This window comes from Tachypleus tridentatus, chromosome 6 (assembly GCF_004210375.1).
Source record: "Tachypleus tridentatus isolate NWPU-2018 chromosome 6, ASM421037v1, whole genome shotgun sequence".
Lineage (NCBI taxonomy): Eukaryota > Metazoa > Arthropoda > Merostomata > Xiphosura > Limulidae > Tachypleus > Tachypleus tridentatus.
In genome coordinates, this window is record NC_134830.1 from 78,089,863 (window position 1) to 78,106,381 (window position 16,519).

Genomic DNA, 16,519 nt, shown 5'->3' on the forward strand with positions numbered 1-16,519 from the left:
GATTCCAAAACTGTATACAAATCCTGTGAAGTTCAGATTTATTACTAATTCTTTAAATAAAGTAATTGTATCTCTTTCCATAGTACATAACAATATTCTAGATGCCTTCTTTGAAAAAAAAAATAAAACAATCTTCAAATATCGAGAAAAATTATTTATATGTTATTGAAAATAACATTCCAGTTTTGCAATGTTTAAGTTATTCTATTTTTACAAATGACTTTATTTAATACATTGTATACTGAAATAGAACTAAAAGATTTAATTAGGGTTTTCAATTATTTGTTTCATAATTTTACAGATAATGAAATAACTATACCCAAATTTAAATTTACTAAAATGCAACCTAAAAATATATTTCCTTTCTGTATTTATAACAGGTATACAGCTCTTAAGAACAAGTATATGAATAAACGGTGAGTATTCCAATGGGAACGAACTTCTCTTTGAATATAGACAACCTGTATCTGTTCATTTGTAAAATATCATTATTGAAGCAAACTTTAAATATCAGTTTATACATTTATACTTTCCGTTACGTAGATGATTTAATATCTATAAACAATATGAATTTTACACAAAACTTAATATATCTAACAGAACTTACACTAAAAAGAAGCAATAATAATAATAACAGGATCTATGCTACTTATTTTGATTTGAACATTACTTTTATTGAAGGCACACTGCTGTTGACCATTTTTTGACAAAATTAACAGAAGAAAGTTTAATTTTCTCATCCAACAGTGTTATAGTGTTATTCCGTGTATTACGCTAAAACGTATTATTATGTCTCAAATTAAAAAAATGGTCTGCAACACCTACAGCTTTATTTTATGGATAACGTTTTGTTATTAAAATATATATTGAAAGATAACGGCTGTATAAAGATAGCAATTATGGAAATCCATTATTTATTTTTTAATTAATACAAAAATATTATATAAAGTAAATCGATAATTTCAAACATAATATGGAATCGCCCAGAAAATGGTTGAAAATTAGGAGTAAGAACTGTATACAAATTTTTAGGGTAGGGTGTATAGTTCTATTTAACATTACAGTTGTGTAGTTTATTCAATATTTTAGAGTTGTGTTAAATATATTTTGATAGATGGGCTTGTTAGGAGCTTAATCAGTAGAAATATTAGGGTAACTTTACTTATACAGGGTGTTCCAATCTTGTCATCCCACCACACATAGTCTTACACTGCTAAGTTAGGCACGGCTAGCGCAGATAGCTTTTATGTAGCTTTGCGCGAAATTCAAAAAACAAACAAACATGAATAGCTAACGTTCCTACTGTAAAACTGTCTTTTCAGGTGGAGCTTCCTTGTTAAACCTGGCATTGAAATCTCTGCACATCCTTCATAGTTTTTTTCTGTGGATGTTTGTGAGTCCATACACTTTCAACAATCCATTATTCAATACTATAATTACTTGACTCAGCCATTTAAACTGAGGAAAATAATAAAAGTTAAATTAAAATTCAAAACATGTAATGATGACGAAACATTTGGACAACCCTGTACGTTAAGGAATTTAAAGATAATTGTCTTCCCACAGTGAAAGCCAGTAGAAGCTAAAACATTGTGGGTATTAACACTCAGCTTCATACCCTTACTTGATTTTTAAGATATTCCATGAAGACTGACTAGATTGATATGGGAAGATTGTTGTTTTGAACTAAGCGCAAAGCTACACAATGGACTATCTGTGCTCTGCCCATCACGGGTATTGAAACCCGGTTTTTAGCGTTGCAAGTCCGCAGACATACCGCTGAGCCACTGGGAGGCAAATATTAACTTCAGTTAACAAAATAAAGTTAACAATTTAAGTTTGGGTGTTAATACACTTGTGACACGTTAGTAGTTTCTTTTTATTCTCTTTTTGATAGTAAGCACTTGTTTTCTAAAGGTAAAGACAGACTTAAAAACTGAAGTTTTAACTTAAGAAGTTATGAGAGCATTACGTTAAGAAATATGTTATTATTTGATTCTTAATTAGTTTGGATTTAATATACTCAAAAAACAGAGTTTTAGTTTTCTCCAAGCTTACGTTTTAGTTAATAATCACTAATTGTTATAAGAGTTCAAATTATGTACAATAGAACAAATACTTTCAAGATGCTCACCAGTGAAAAGGCAATGAATTGAGCTTTAATAACAGTTTTAAATTTTATATAATTGTTTTAGTTTAAATCTGTAACAAAATTATAAAATAACTGAAAACATGATTTGTCTGAACATTATTAAATCCAATGAGCTTAATAAAAATCCATAAATATTTTACTATTGAAAATGAATTTACATTTCTTACTAACCATACATGGATTTTGATAAAACACGAAAAAATACAAAGCGGACAATAACTATCTGAATGAACAATTTTTGGAAGCTGCATCGTAGTACATTTTGATTTTAAAATGACCAAACTCGAGAATGTACATTATGGTTTATAAAGTGTTACATTGTGTTAGGTTTAAGGTAATGTAAGAGTTATCTAATAAACATTTTGCTTGTGTACTGTTCGTATATACAGTGCTGTAGAGACAGTTATGTTATGTTTTGTCCTCAAAATGGATACTCCTCACTAGTATTAAGACCTCAAATTCACAGAAGATTAAATAGTTGCTATCTTAAATACGTTTATATTGAAACACATCTTTAACCTACACACGTTTAATTTGATATCTGTTTATAAATGGAAAGAAAACCGCGTTTAGGGCCTAAATGTATTTTTTACAGTGTAGTTATAATGGCACTGACGGAAGATACTTTAGCTTTAACCTGCTAAACATAGAAGTTATTTGACTACTGATAATATGTAAAGGATTTTCTATACGATAACCCCACGTATGTTTTCTTTTGGCGTATATTAAACCAGGAAATTGTGTTGAGTGTTTGAATGGTATTATTTAGCTTGTGATGAAAAGTGACCGCTTGAGTTCTGTTTATATTTAAAATTACATGTCATTTAGAACACCATTTGGAGAATTGATTAAACCATTTTAGCGCATGTAACTTTGTTAAAACGGGGTCTACCAGTAGCACCACACCATGGTATCGCATACAAATTGATATTCAAGAAAGTTAATGTTATTGAGTAAGTTAATATAGTTCACATAAGTAAAGAAAATATAATAGCGTACTAAAAACATCAAATATGCTAGAAAGTTTAATGAGTTATTCATTATTTTTAACTTTTATTGTTCTGGTTTTCTAAAGCATAGATATCCAGCAAATTGTAGTCGGGAAAATATCAAGTAACCGAAATTTATGCTTAAAACTTTTGTGCAAAACAAAATTGAATTTGTTTTGTACATTCAATCTGGGCTACACAATGGGCTATCTATGCTCTGCTTACCACGGGTATTGAAACCCGGTTTTTATCGTTGTAAGTCCGCAGACATACCGCTGAGCCACTGGGGGGCTGTTGATATGGGCGTTTGCATTTTGTCTGATAGATGGAATATCCCCAACGCATTTGAATACTATTACCACAGACATTATACATCATGACAATAAGTTGACAACATGACCGATAACGGTAAAACGACATGTATAAAAAATATATATATATATGCTGTTACGATCCCGTATATCTGCACTGTAAAATATGTAAAAACAACAAAAAGAAAATTTTGTAGTTTTGTTGTTTTATAGATATATTATAACATAAAATTCGCAAATATCGGATATTAACTTACATAGAATAATTTACAAAAGAAGATAATTAAAAAAAACTTTCTTGGTAGATCCATGTAGGAACTATATCTTCAACTCAAAATAATCACTTCAAATGTAGTATGTCGAAAATCACCTTCAAGTTGTAAACTAAATACTGAACTTCACGCTAGGTGTACAGTTACAAATGCTTGCTGTTCCAATGTCAACTGAATCAAAACTTCTTGATATTTTCAAAAATGATTTTCAATAGTTGTCAAAAGCAAAATGCTTACAAAAGTGAAAACCAATTCTGAACCTTAAACATACTAACTTTCTAGAGTTGTAAAAAGTAGTGATAGTTTATAACAATATCTATGATGAATATCTAGTTTAAAAATGCTTTCGAGTTCGACATAGAAAATTTCTGTTCCAAATGACCACTTAAACTAAACTAAAACAAACTTCCAAGAAAACACTTCTCTCTGTCAGTTTTCTTTTCACTAACGGAAACATTGAGACATTTCAAATAAAACATCAAAAAATATTTACAGAAAGCGCATGCGAAAAACCGTTAGTTACATCAGTTAGTTTGTTTGTTTGTATTTGAATTTCGCGAAAAGCTACACGAGGGCTACTGCGTGAGCCGTCCCTAATTTAGCAGTATAAGACCAGAGGGAAGGCAACTAGTCATAACTACTCACCGCTAACTCTTTGACTACTCTTTTACCAAAGAATAGTAGGATTGATAGTCACATTATAACGCCCTCACTGCTGAAATGGAGAGCGTGTTTGATGCGACGGGGATTTAAACCCGCAAATTTACGTCAGTGATCAGGCGATACACCTGCAGCTAATAATAAGTAAATTTTCGCCAAAATACGGCATCATAACAATACCCAAATGTAAGAAAATCATGTTACATATAACATCACATGCAAGACATTCCCTCCCATTGATGGCTTTCTGAGGGTCGCAGGTTCGAATCCCCGTCACGTCAAACATACTACCTATCTTCACTATAGTCTTATGCTGCTAAATTATGGATGGCTAGTGCAGATAGCTCTCGTGTAGCTTTGCGCGAAATTCCTTAAAACAACAACAAACAATTGATAGCGTATGAAAAGCATTTAAGACCAAAAAAACAATAACATAAGAGTATTCTTCAACATTAATCTGTTCCCAAGTTTACAGCGAGGCAGATTATGGCAAAGTGCATATATAATGCCTAACTCATAGAAAGAAAAATATTAAAATCAAATACTAATAATGATCATTGAAATCTAATTTATATTCCAAATAGTTCCCTCTCATAAGACCGCATACACTTCACAGGTTACTTTACAAACTTATCTTCACAGATAATGCTTTTTTAAACGTTTGAATTTATGATAAAAATCGAAGAGCGAAAAGAATAATACATCTTGCAAAACACTTAAAGGTAATCAAATAATATAGTTATTATGAATGAACTAAATAGGGAAATATAAGTCAGTTTACTATTTATAGAATATTTTCATTACCAAACGTTAAGAAATCGAACCTTGTGTAATACTACATAAAGAATAATAACGATATATGCCTTATAATAGCTTTATATTTCTATAAAAATGAAAATTGAATAGGGTCTAGCGTATCAGTGTAATCTGTTTGGCATAGAACGGGAAGTCGGTCATTGTTTACCTGGCCTACTTCTCTTTGTTATATGGTTCACTGATTAATTCAAGTATCTTGCTGAATATCCTAGTGAGTTTGTTCTACAAGATGCTAAAGTTCTGTATTGACGTTTCTCTTAATAGCTCCCCATTAAACATGTGAAAATATCGCAATCATTTTTATTTTATTTTACGTGTTGTAGCAGTGTTTTGTTCAGATTTTTTTGACTTTATGAAATTCATTACCAGATAAATTTATACATTTCAAAAGGGACTGAATCAGATATTTTGTGAGCATTTGGTTAATATGCGAATGGATTGACACCTATTGACACTTCAAAGATTGGAGGTGGAAGAGACGGCACTAGAGAGTTTCACTTGAGATCCAGTATTTATTAACTTTATCACCACTATATTTAATAAAGCTTGTGCACTTTTTTCTCAGATTAGTTGCTCAATATCATCTAAACCTAGCTAAAACTTAAATTAGCTGGTCTGACAGTTTTAATGCATCCTTTCTATTGTTTTTGGTCATAGAATGAAAGCAGATTGCCACTTTATTTTATTAATCATATGATCTAAACACCCAGGATTTGTTGAGGAGCTTCAAAGCCTAACGATAACATCACTTTTTCCTCACAGGTAGTTCAGTAGATATGACAGTTGCTACCTACTACTGTGGTGGCACCCATATTAACTGATCTACCATGTTCTGAGGTGATGGTGATTAAGGCACTTGACGCTTAGCTCTTTGACGAGAAATATCTAGAGACATTACTGTAGGTGGTTCTACAGTAGCATTTTTGCAGACTATCTTCTCTCTGGTACTTCATTTAAGCTATTATTTCTATTCTCAGTGTTATAAACTCTGCTTCTCTTAGGATAAGATTATTCCTTAATCCTATGCGACTCTCAAAGGCTCACCCCGTATATTTTAATTAAGTCATCCATCAGATGCGTGGTATGACCATGTTTATGAGATTCAGACTTAACTCTATATATAAGGACTGAACTCATATTGGAACTCTTCAACAGTGCAGATAATGTTCTTGAACTTGTATTCTTTAAGATACTTCACACTAATAAGGATGGACCATCATGGGACAGCAGGAAGTATTGCTTGTCTTGATATCGCAGTCAAGTTTCCACCGTCTTTAAGTCACTAGATAAATAAATTTAGGGAATCTTTCGTTCTGCTTTTAGATGTCGGTGTGTTCATGTTTTCTTGTTGTAAAACTTGATAATTACTACGAATTCCAGATTCAGAATAATTTTGCACAAAAATAGTGAAATGTAAAAAGGAACATTATGTCTTCTTCCTGCCTTAATTGGTAAATAAAATCCAGGTTCTGCAAGTGTCCTACTTAGTCTTGTTTTTTACAAATTAACCTTTACAAAGATCATTGTAATAGTGTGTCAAAGTTCCTATTGTATTCATTGCGAATTTTAGTTAGTTTAAAAATTAGTTTATTTATGACTAGGAAGAATAAACAAACAAATAAATTTTACCAAGTGTCAATAGTTCTAAAGAAAGTGCACTAAAATATATTTTAATTCAGCAAACTGTTAAAAAAAAGACTCGATTCGGCCTAAAATTTGCTCAGTTTTTAATTCTTTCTGGGTGCAACTGTGGAACATTCTCAAGTGCTCTAAACTTTGAAGGTTTATAGCTTATATCTTGGACAAACAGTGAGGATACAACACACTGAATTCTAACAAGAAAGATGTTTTAGAGAAACCTCCCTTGCGGCAACAATTCTCAGGTGGGAAAGATTCAGGGTACACTGTATTTTGTGTTGCAACATACTTTGGCTGACCGAGGCAGTAACGACCAAGGGTTGTACCACTGGTAGGGATTTGGAGAAAAATATCGAAATGAAGAATGAGGGGCATTGGGGTATTGCATGTTCAGTTATGGTCTCAAACGAGCATGACATACTTCTCCTGACTCTATCACATTACGACGTGTGTTTTTCTTTTATTCTGGATTTATGAACTATCCCAGAAAAAAAAAAAAAACATGGCTATTGCACTGTGTAGCAACAATGAAGGTACGAAAATGATACATACATATATTTTTCAGTTTACTAGAGAGAGTGAAAAGGACACAATATGCTTTATTTCATATGTGATTTGAGACTTAAACTTATCTGTACTGGTTATGATAAAAATATTATCTCTTGCTTCCAGTTATTGCAAATGTAATAATAAATTAATAAAGAAGATAACCCTACATTTTTAGTAAATGATCATTGGTTTTGTACATCTATCGGTATCGGTATAACGTAAATGTAAATTAAAGGTGACCACGTACAGTGTATTTTAGCTGACTAGTACAAACATGAATTTTATATGAGTTTATGCTCTTGATTTAGGATACTTATAATTCGAAAGCTATATGACTCGGCATGGCCAAGCGTGTTAAGGCGTGCGAGTCTTAATCTGAGGGTCGCGGGTTCGCATCCCCGTCGCGCCAAACATGCTTGCCCTTTCAGCCGTGTGGGCGTTATAATGTGACGGTCAATCCCACCATTCTTTGGTAAAAGAGTAGCCCAAGAGTTGGCGGTGGGTGGTGATGACTAGCTGCCTTCCCTCGAGTCTTACACTGCTAAAGTAGGAACGGCTAGTACAGATAGCCCTCGAGTAGCTTTGTGCGAAATTCAAACAATCGAAAGCTACAACAGAGACTTGCTCACTTACGTCACAAGAACTTTGTTTTTCTCTTTTTCTTTTTTATTACTTTTGAAAAAAATCAGAACCTAACTGTGTGTGTGTGTGTGTTTCATATAGCAAAGCCACGAAGGGCTATCTGCTCAGCCCACCGAGGAGAATCGAACCCCTGATTTTAGCGTTGTAAATCCGGAGAGAAACCTAACTGCTAAAAAAAATTCCATCTATTGATTTACTATAAAGTTTACTTTTGTATGATGAAAACTAAGTTAAATAAATCACAAACATATAAACATTTTAACTGTGAACTTTTGAGGTTTCTTAATGATGAGGAAATAGTAAACAAAGTGTTCAATAGCCTGTTGAAATCTTTCAGCCTGGTAGTATAAATACTTTTGTTCTTTCTTATTCAAACAGTTTAAAAAAGATCCAAATTTTCCAAAGGCTGTTGTGGTTATTTTATTTGTACTTCTTTAAGAAATAATTAAACCCCGAAATCTGTAAACCATTTTATGAATACCAAATAAACATCAAAAAGTCAGTTTTAATTAATTCATAGAAAAAATATCTATGTTAAAAAGTGACATAACATTTAAAGTAATAGTCCATTAAAACGGAAAAGCTTTCTTCTATAGAAACAAACTCACATGCATATACTAAAAAAATGTTCGATTGAAAATTGAAGCAGATAGTAAAGCAGTACCAAACAGTTGAAGAGCTGCACACGCAGCATAGAAACTAATTTAAATTAATCATTTTGCGAGATAAAAAATAAAGATCTTATCAAAAACGTCTTTCATTACAAAATGAGGAAGAAAGAATAATCGATTTATTTTCACAAATAGTTAAGATTTCTAAAAAAAATATTCTATTTTAGATAAAAGGGTGTGTTTTCTTACAGCAAAGCCACATCGGGCTATCTATTGAGCCCACCGAAGGGAATCGAATCCCTGATTTTAGCGTTGTAAATCCGAAGACATACCGCTGTACTAGCGAGGGGCGTTAGATGAAAGGACTGATACTGTATAAGATTTACTATTGAATTAAAAATTTTAAGTCGCAAAATAAATAGCTTCACAATACTTTTCAAGGCACTTAACTTAGGAAAATAATTCTTTTGCTCATGTTAATTATAAATTGTTAATAATGTTCATAATAAATTGAAAATAGTTAATTTGGTTGTTATTAATATAATCCATAATTTTAAATGAATCTAATAAATAATATAAAACATCTATTTAAGCAAAAATTTAGCATTTTCCAATAATTTAAACTCGTTTAAACACATTCATTATTTAATATGATTTCGTAATTATCCACATTGTATCTTTTAATATTATATTTTATAATATCATAACAAATGTAATTATACTAATATGTCGTTTAAACACAACGTTAATAACCGATTTAAATATAATCTTAAAAACTAACATTAGCGAAATTACAGTACATTTCATTAATGTACCTTTAATACTATAAACATAATGCATTATTCTATAACCAATTTTTACTTAGTTTAACGTTAAACATAAAATTTTATTTTATTAGATGAAATTTGAATATATCCAATGGTAACAGCGCCTCATATGATGCATTTCTTAAATAACAGTTCCTAATTTGGGGATGCTGGCCAGAGGGAGGGCAACACGTAATAGCATCAGCTGCCTGTACAACTTCAACCGAGTGCCGAGATTGTTTGGCTCTTTTATAATGCGTCCAAAGCTAAACGTTCGGAGCATTTTCAGTAGCATCCACATATTCAACCCTTCAGCCTTTAGATCTCAAATTCGGTCTGATATAATTATTATGCCATGCCCGACTTTGTTTAGTAGATAGCCTGTATGTTTGTAGCTTCATTATATTTAAATATAGTTAGAAACGTTGTCATTGGAAAATTAACGGATGTAAAAAACTAAAATTTAGAATTCGATTTCTTGTGATTGACACAACAGATACCCCAATGTGGCTTTGCTCTCAAGCAACCAACAATAATAATATTACATTTACTGTACAAACAACGATAACAATTTTACGCATGTATTATATTCATTTTTTTCGTAAACTAAATTTTAGTTTCCAAATTTTCCATGGTCAGATATTTTTACAATTTCAAAGTTAGTTATGCCAAACAAATCATCTGCAGCGTTCATACAAAAACCAAGTTTTTATATCTGTCTGTTACTCAATTTAGTGTTATATTCAGCATTTACGAACGGAATTGTGAAATTGAGATATATCTATTTGTACTTATTCTGTGTTTACAAAATGTTCAATAAGCACTATTCGTTAGGGAAAATGATAGTACATACTCTGTAGAATTTGACCAGTTGGGTTTAGAATGTCAACATTGTAGCTCTGACGGTAGCATTAGTCCTGTAAAGAAAGTATTTTGAAATCGCAATATTTCAACAATGTTCTATTTAAGTAGCTTTTTTGTTTAACTTTAACATTAAAAATATTCAGCCCTAAAAACAATCTTAGAAGTAATTTAGTCATCGAATAATTTAATAAAAATTTATCTTTATATGAATATTGTAGTAGATATATGCTTGAAAAAACGTAAGTAGACAATGGAGTTGTAGTATAATGACTTGCATCGCTTCGTTAGTAGCATGACAAAACTACTCATTTCGGTTTGAAGAACTTGTAACAAATTGTCTGAGCAACGGCAACTTAGTTATTTACAAACTGTAACCAAAATCTGCTATGAATCACGAGGGAAATTTTGTCTCGTCGAAAGTTTAATAATCAATTTAAGTATTATAAATGTCAGCAAAAAAGTTTATTTCCTTTTATCTTGTTATGTTTGGTAAGTTAATACAAATTAGTGCTCAAGTCGACTGGCATAACCAATGATTAGTTTAATAAAGAGTAAATATATTATGAGAAACAAATTTGCCTGTGTATTATGTCATAATATGTTATTTCGTAGTTTATTTTGGAAGGTTCATACTTCACTACCTGTTACCTTAAAAACGTGATCTAAGTCCTAAGGCTATGGATGAATTATAAAAGTAATGGTCATATCCCATTATTCGGTCAAATAAGAGTAACCAAATATTTGGCTGTGAGTGCTATAGACTAGTTGCCTTCTCTCAAACCTGTAAGTTCAGAATTAGGGGCAGTAATGTGCAGATATATATTAATACAAAGTACTAATATAATAATAGTGAAAATGTTAAAACTTGTCAGAATTGGTTCAGTATCATACAATATATAAAAGCCTACTGTTTATATTTTCCACTTGCCTTTAGGTCTTCCCAAAATCGAAACTAGCTATCACTTTATAAGACTTGCAGATGGCTTGAATGGTCACTGAAAGAAACTTGTCACAACGTTATTCATTTGTTACTCGTAATAAAGTTTATTTTATTACACATTCAAGCTAATTTTATTTTTTAAAAGTGGTTTCTTTCTTATCAGATTACCATCACATCATTTAAAGAAAGCGTCTATTCTCAAACTACCGCATGAAATTGAAGTACAAGACTTACATTTTCACAAACTTAACAGTGCTTTAATGTGTTAAACATTATTCCTTTTCCTATAAAGTTATGTTTATTCTTAACTGGAGATAAATAAAAGAAAAACACTTATAATACAAAAAAGTTATGTGTTTTTTTTATTATCTCCAATTAAGAATAAACATACCTTTTTTGTGATATTGAACATATTCTAAAAGATTTAAAGTGGATTAGTTTGCATCCCAATCATTTGGTAATATCTTGTATCAGAGTACGTTTAGAAAACGAAAATAGAAAGAAAAGCCACACAGTTGGCTTAATAAGCTTTGTTCACCAGGGGCATGGTTTGGTGGTTAGTGTCTATCGAGCTTCTGGGTTGAATGATCAGATGTTCGAGCTGTGATTTCACCGAACACGCTCCATTTTTAAGCTATGGAGGTGTTGTAAAAGTGACAATCAGTCCAGTTGTTTGATTAAAAGAGTTACTGTGTAGGCGAGAGATGCTGACAATTTGTTCTCCCTCGTTTCGGTTCAAAAGGAGCGGCAATAATCTAGTCCATCTACGCATAAAGTGTCATTTAGGTTAGAAGTTCCACTACTTTTCTAATGAAGATAAAAGCTTGATGTGATAATTTATAATTAGTTACATAATAATATGGCAGCATATTTACTATACATTTATAGCTGTGTTTCTGAAAGATATAAAACCATATACCTTACCATATAATTGTGTAACATATATATGGAAAACATAAAACGTGCGCGCAAACTCAAAAGAACATACATTTATAAAACAATAAAGAATAAATTCATAATTACATTTGGTTATTCCAAGAAAGAGCATATTAATACTTACAATATTATGCTACAATAAATAGTAATAATAAAGTAACGGCAAGAGACACTTATTTTTGCACTTTATACAGTTTCTAATTTATGCAACATGTTCGTTTCTTGCTGGCAGTAATGGATATATCGTTAGTGTTTCTATTGGTTTTAAAATATCAAAATTCATAAAAGATCAACCTTCAGTTTTTCGCGTTAACCTAATTAGAATTAATCAGGGAATATGGATGTTAGTCATATCACATCTTTACACGAAATCATTAACTAAGGGCCCGGCATGGTCTGGTGAGTTAAGGCGTTCGAATCTGAGGATAATTTGAGGGTCGCGGGTTCGAATCCTCGTCGCACCAAACATCCTCGCCCTTTCAGCTGTGGGAGGTTTATAATGTGACGGTCAATCCCACTATTCGTTGGTAAAAGAGTAGCCCAAGAGTTGGCGGTGGGTGGTGATGACTAGCTGCCTTCCCTCTAGTCTTACACTGCTAAATTAGGGACGGCTAGCGCAGATAGCCCTTGAGTAACTTTGCACAAAATTCCTAAGAGAAAGCAGCCATCCTCAGAAGAGAGCAGCAAATCAGAAGAAGAGGTAGACGCTGAAGATCTAAATTACAATTTCAGAGATGCAGTTGGTGAGAGAGGAAGGAAAAAAATGCTTGGGGCAGCTTTGTCGCAGTGGTTCGGGACTTCTTGAGCAATCACAAGGCTAAAAATTATATGGAACTTGTTGAGGCTCTGTTGAAGGACTACAGCAAAATGAGCTTCACGCTCATCTTGACAAATTCAAGGAAAACATGGGAGCATACCCAGAGGAGCAAGTTGAGCGCCTTCAACAAGATATACTGGACTTTAAACGTCGCTGCTAAGGAGTGTCTAACGAAAACATAATGGAAGACTATATTTGGGGGCTGATACGTGAAAGTTATTTACATTACAGTCGCAAATCTCGAAAACCTGCTCGCTTCTAAAGATTTTTATTCATTTTTGTATAACTTTAATATAAATACATGTAAATCTTAATTCATAAGTTGTTTTACTCACACCTTAGGTAAATGAAAATTTATCCATTTTTACATAGAAAATAGGTTAATTTCTAAATTTCATTGTCCAGGTCACAAAACCAAAGTTTGAAAGGAATAATGACTATTTTCTGTACTTTTACAACAGAAGCAATTAAGAAATAACACATACTATCCAGGAACAAAATTTGTGTTATATAGTGTTATCAGTCTTATGGTGCGTATGCTCCTGTTGAAAATTGTTTTTCTTTAAAAAGTAATAAGATAGTTTATTGGTATTAAAACACACACACATGTATGTAAGTATGTGTTTTAATGTTCTTAATGTCTCATGTTAGTTTGTGTTTTAATGAACCAACTCTTTATAGCGTGAAAATATAATAATTTCAAAATACAAGTCTAGTATATCTTGAGGGCAGTATGCTTTGTCCACTCGCCCTTAATCACAAAACTGCACAATGGGCTATCTGTGCTGCGTCTAGCACGGGTATCGAAACACATTAGAAGCCTTCACACTTTAAAATATTATAAAAAATATAGATATGAAAGACAAGTAAACCACGACAGCTGAAAATATATAAATAAAGAAACTTTATTTGGTGTTTAATTTGTCAGCATGATATAATAAATGATTCGTGTTTCTCTATAAGCTGTCAGATACATCATTCGTGACTCATAAAAAATAGCTACGGTACAAAGGTTTTATATATAGATCCTAAAAACTTGGACTGAAACATTTTGCCATTTCACACAAATCTTGTTACAGTTGTTGTTGTATCGAGCAGAGCTACTAACTATCTGCATGTGTTATTTTTTCATGTTGGTCTTCAATAAGGAGATAAGTATTAATGCATTAAACAGAGTAGAAAACTTTTTCATTGTTACTAATTTAGTTTTAAAATAGTTTTGTTAGATCATCCTGTTTCTCTTTCTAAATGTTTTATTTTATAAAGTTAGTCGTAAAACTTGTTCGTTATTTATTTCGCGACCGAAAAATTATGACAGTCTTAAGACACTAAGTGCCAAGTGCTTCAGAAATCATAAGTGTTTTGTTAACATCTACTAGGCATGGGATGTAAAGACAAAAAAAATCACAAATGCATGTATAATTTATTTGATTATTTGGCTTACATAATACATCCATCTATTTATCTCGTTATATAATTCATAAGAATACATATACAGCAGTGGACGTGCAATATTTATATTTATTCTATTACATTGTTTAAAGAGAAATAAACATCTGTCATCATAAGAGTTAACTGTCGATCATAAAACAGAGTTCTGTATCAGTTTATCCTTATAATGATATATATATATATATCTGACTTTTGTGTCTGTATAAAATAAAGCTAGTACATGTTTTCATTCTAAAAATCTGCTGATCCATTTCATAAATTCTATTTAGAGAGTAATTTTTATTAAATAACTAAAACTAAGTTTATCAGGTTTATTTTTAACACGAATACAGATGATATTTTTTCTTAATATATGACATTAAAAATACTTACTCTTCACCAATAACCTTAATTGAAACAATGCAACTCACAAGACATGACCAATTTTAAAATGAATTGAATAATGCATTTTCGTTATATAAAATCGTATACTTTATTTTTGTAGGTAGAAAGGGGCATACGACGATTGTAGTTAGGTTGTGTACAACAATATACAGTAAGTTCCTTGAATTAAAAAAAAAACTTCCGTGCTCATAATTACAATTAAAAAACACAACAAAACTTCGGATTTAACATAAAACCATATGAATCATATTTTCGTGCAAGCAAATTTAGTTTTTAATCTCAATATTTATGACGTGTTGATGTGTAATCAAACCAGTTAGGTCCTTTTTTATTCAAAAGCAATTCATCCAAATTTTCAAAGCTACTATGTTTATTCTGCCTAAAGTTTCACTGAAACACTAACAAACGTGTGAAGTTTTCACAAGATTTAGTCGTCATTAGCGCCACTTAATCAAATAGAAATCGAGTGAAGACTGAAAAATAAGAGAAAAAAATCACAAATTGTAACATATAAGGTTAAACACAAGCCTTAAACAGCATTATTTTACAGAGTTTTCTTTTGCTTATTATTGTTCGTATTTTGTGGAAAGAATCAAATGTTATTGCTTTGAATTAAGCACAAAGCTACACAATGGGCTGTCGGTGCTCTGCTTACTACGGGTATCGAAACACGGTTTTGAGCGTTGTAAGTCCGCAGACATACCACTGAGGCATTGGAGCTATAATTAAATGTCAGATTTCAATATCACAGTTTGTATGTTTTGATTATTAAATTTGTTTTACAAATGGGGCGTTTATAGTTTGAAACTTGTTTTCTTACTGTTTAACAAGAAACTAATGTTTTAGGGCCTACTACTTCTTATTGCCTTTAAGAAAGAGACTGTTAAACAGCATTTATTCATGCAAAGCTAAGAAAGTTTGGATTTGAGTTCTTATCCGTCTGTACTCCAGAAGTTTATTACATAAAGTTCAAGTTTGAAGCCGAAGAGCAGAAAAAGATAGTTTCACACTTCGAAATTCAGTTATCCAAGTCATAGTTGCTGGCTTTGTATCAGGGATTTTCTGAAAGTGTCTTTACATCGCTGTCCCTACAACTACAAATACAGTCTAACTGTATCAAACTTACTTGAACTATACGATCTGATCCTATAAATAATGTTCAAAATGAAGGGAATAAGAAAGGAAAAGGTGGTTATGGCGGTGTTCTGCAAGACAAAGCTGCTGGAATGATAACAGCTAGAACACTAATGTTATAAACCATACTGATAATTTGGTGCTTGCCAAAACATTTTGCAAGCATTATAATGCACCATCAAAAAGACAAAGTGGATGTGACTCAACCTTTTATTTTTTGCAAAGCACAATAAAGAAATAGGTTGATAAGTGGAGCTGATTTGTGGTCAGATGTGGAAGGTACCGTGTACGGATCTAAAGCATAGTGCTAACAAATAGAGCATTTTTATCTGAATGGTACTGCTGTAAATGTACAAATAGCACATTTCTTCTAGAGATTACTAGACAAATTATCTTTTCACTTTTGGCTGCTCCTCATACTCTAAGAGCTACTAGAGCTGTTTCTTCTATAAGTGCTTCAAGAAGTCTGTACAGCTGGAAAAATCATTGGTCTTCATGAAACCTGGCACAACACCATTGTGCTAAGTGTTGAAAATATGCCACGCA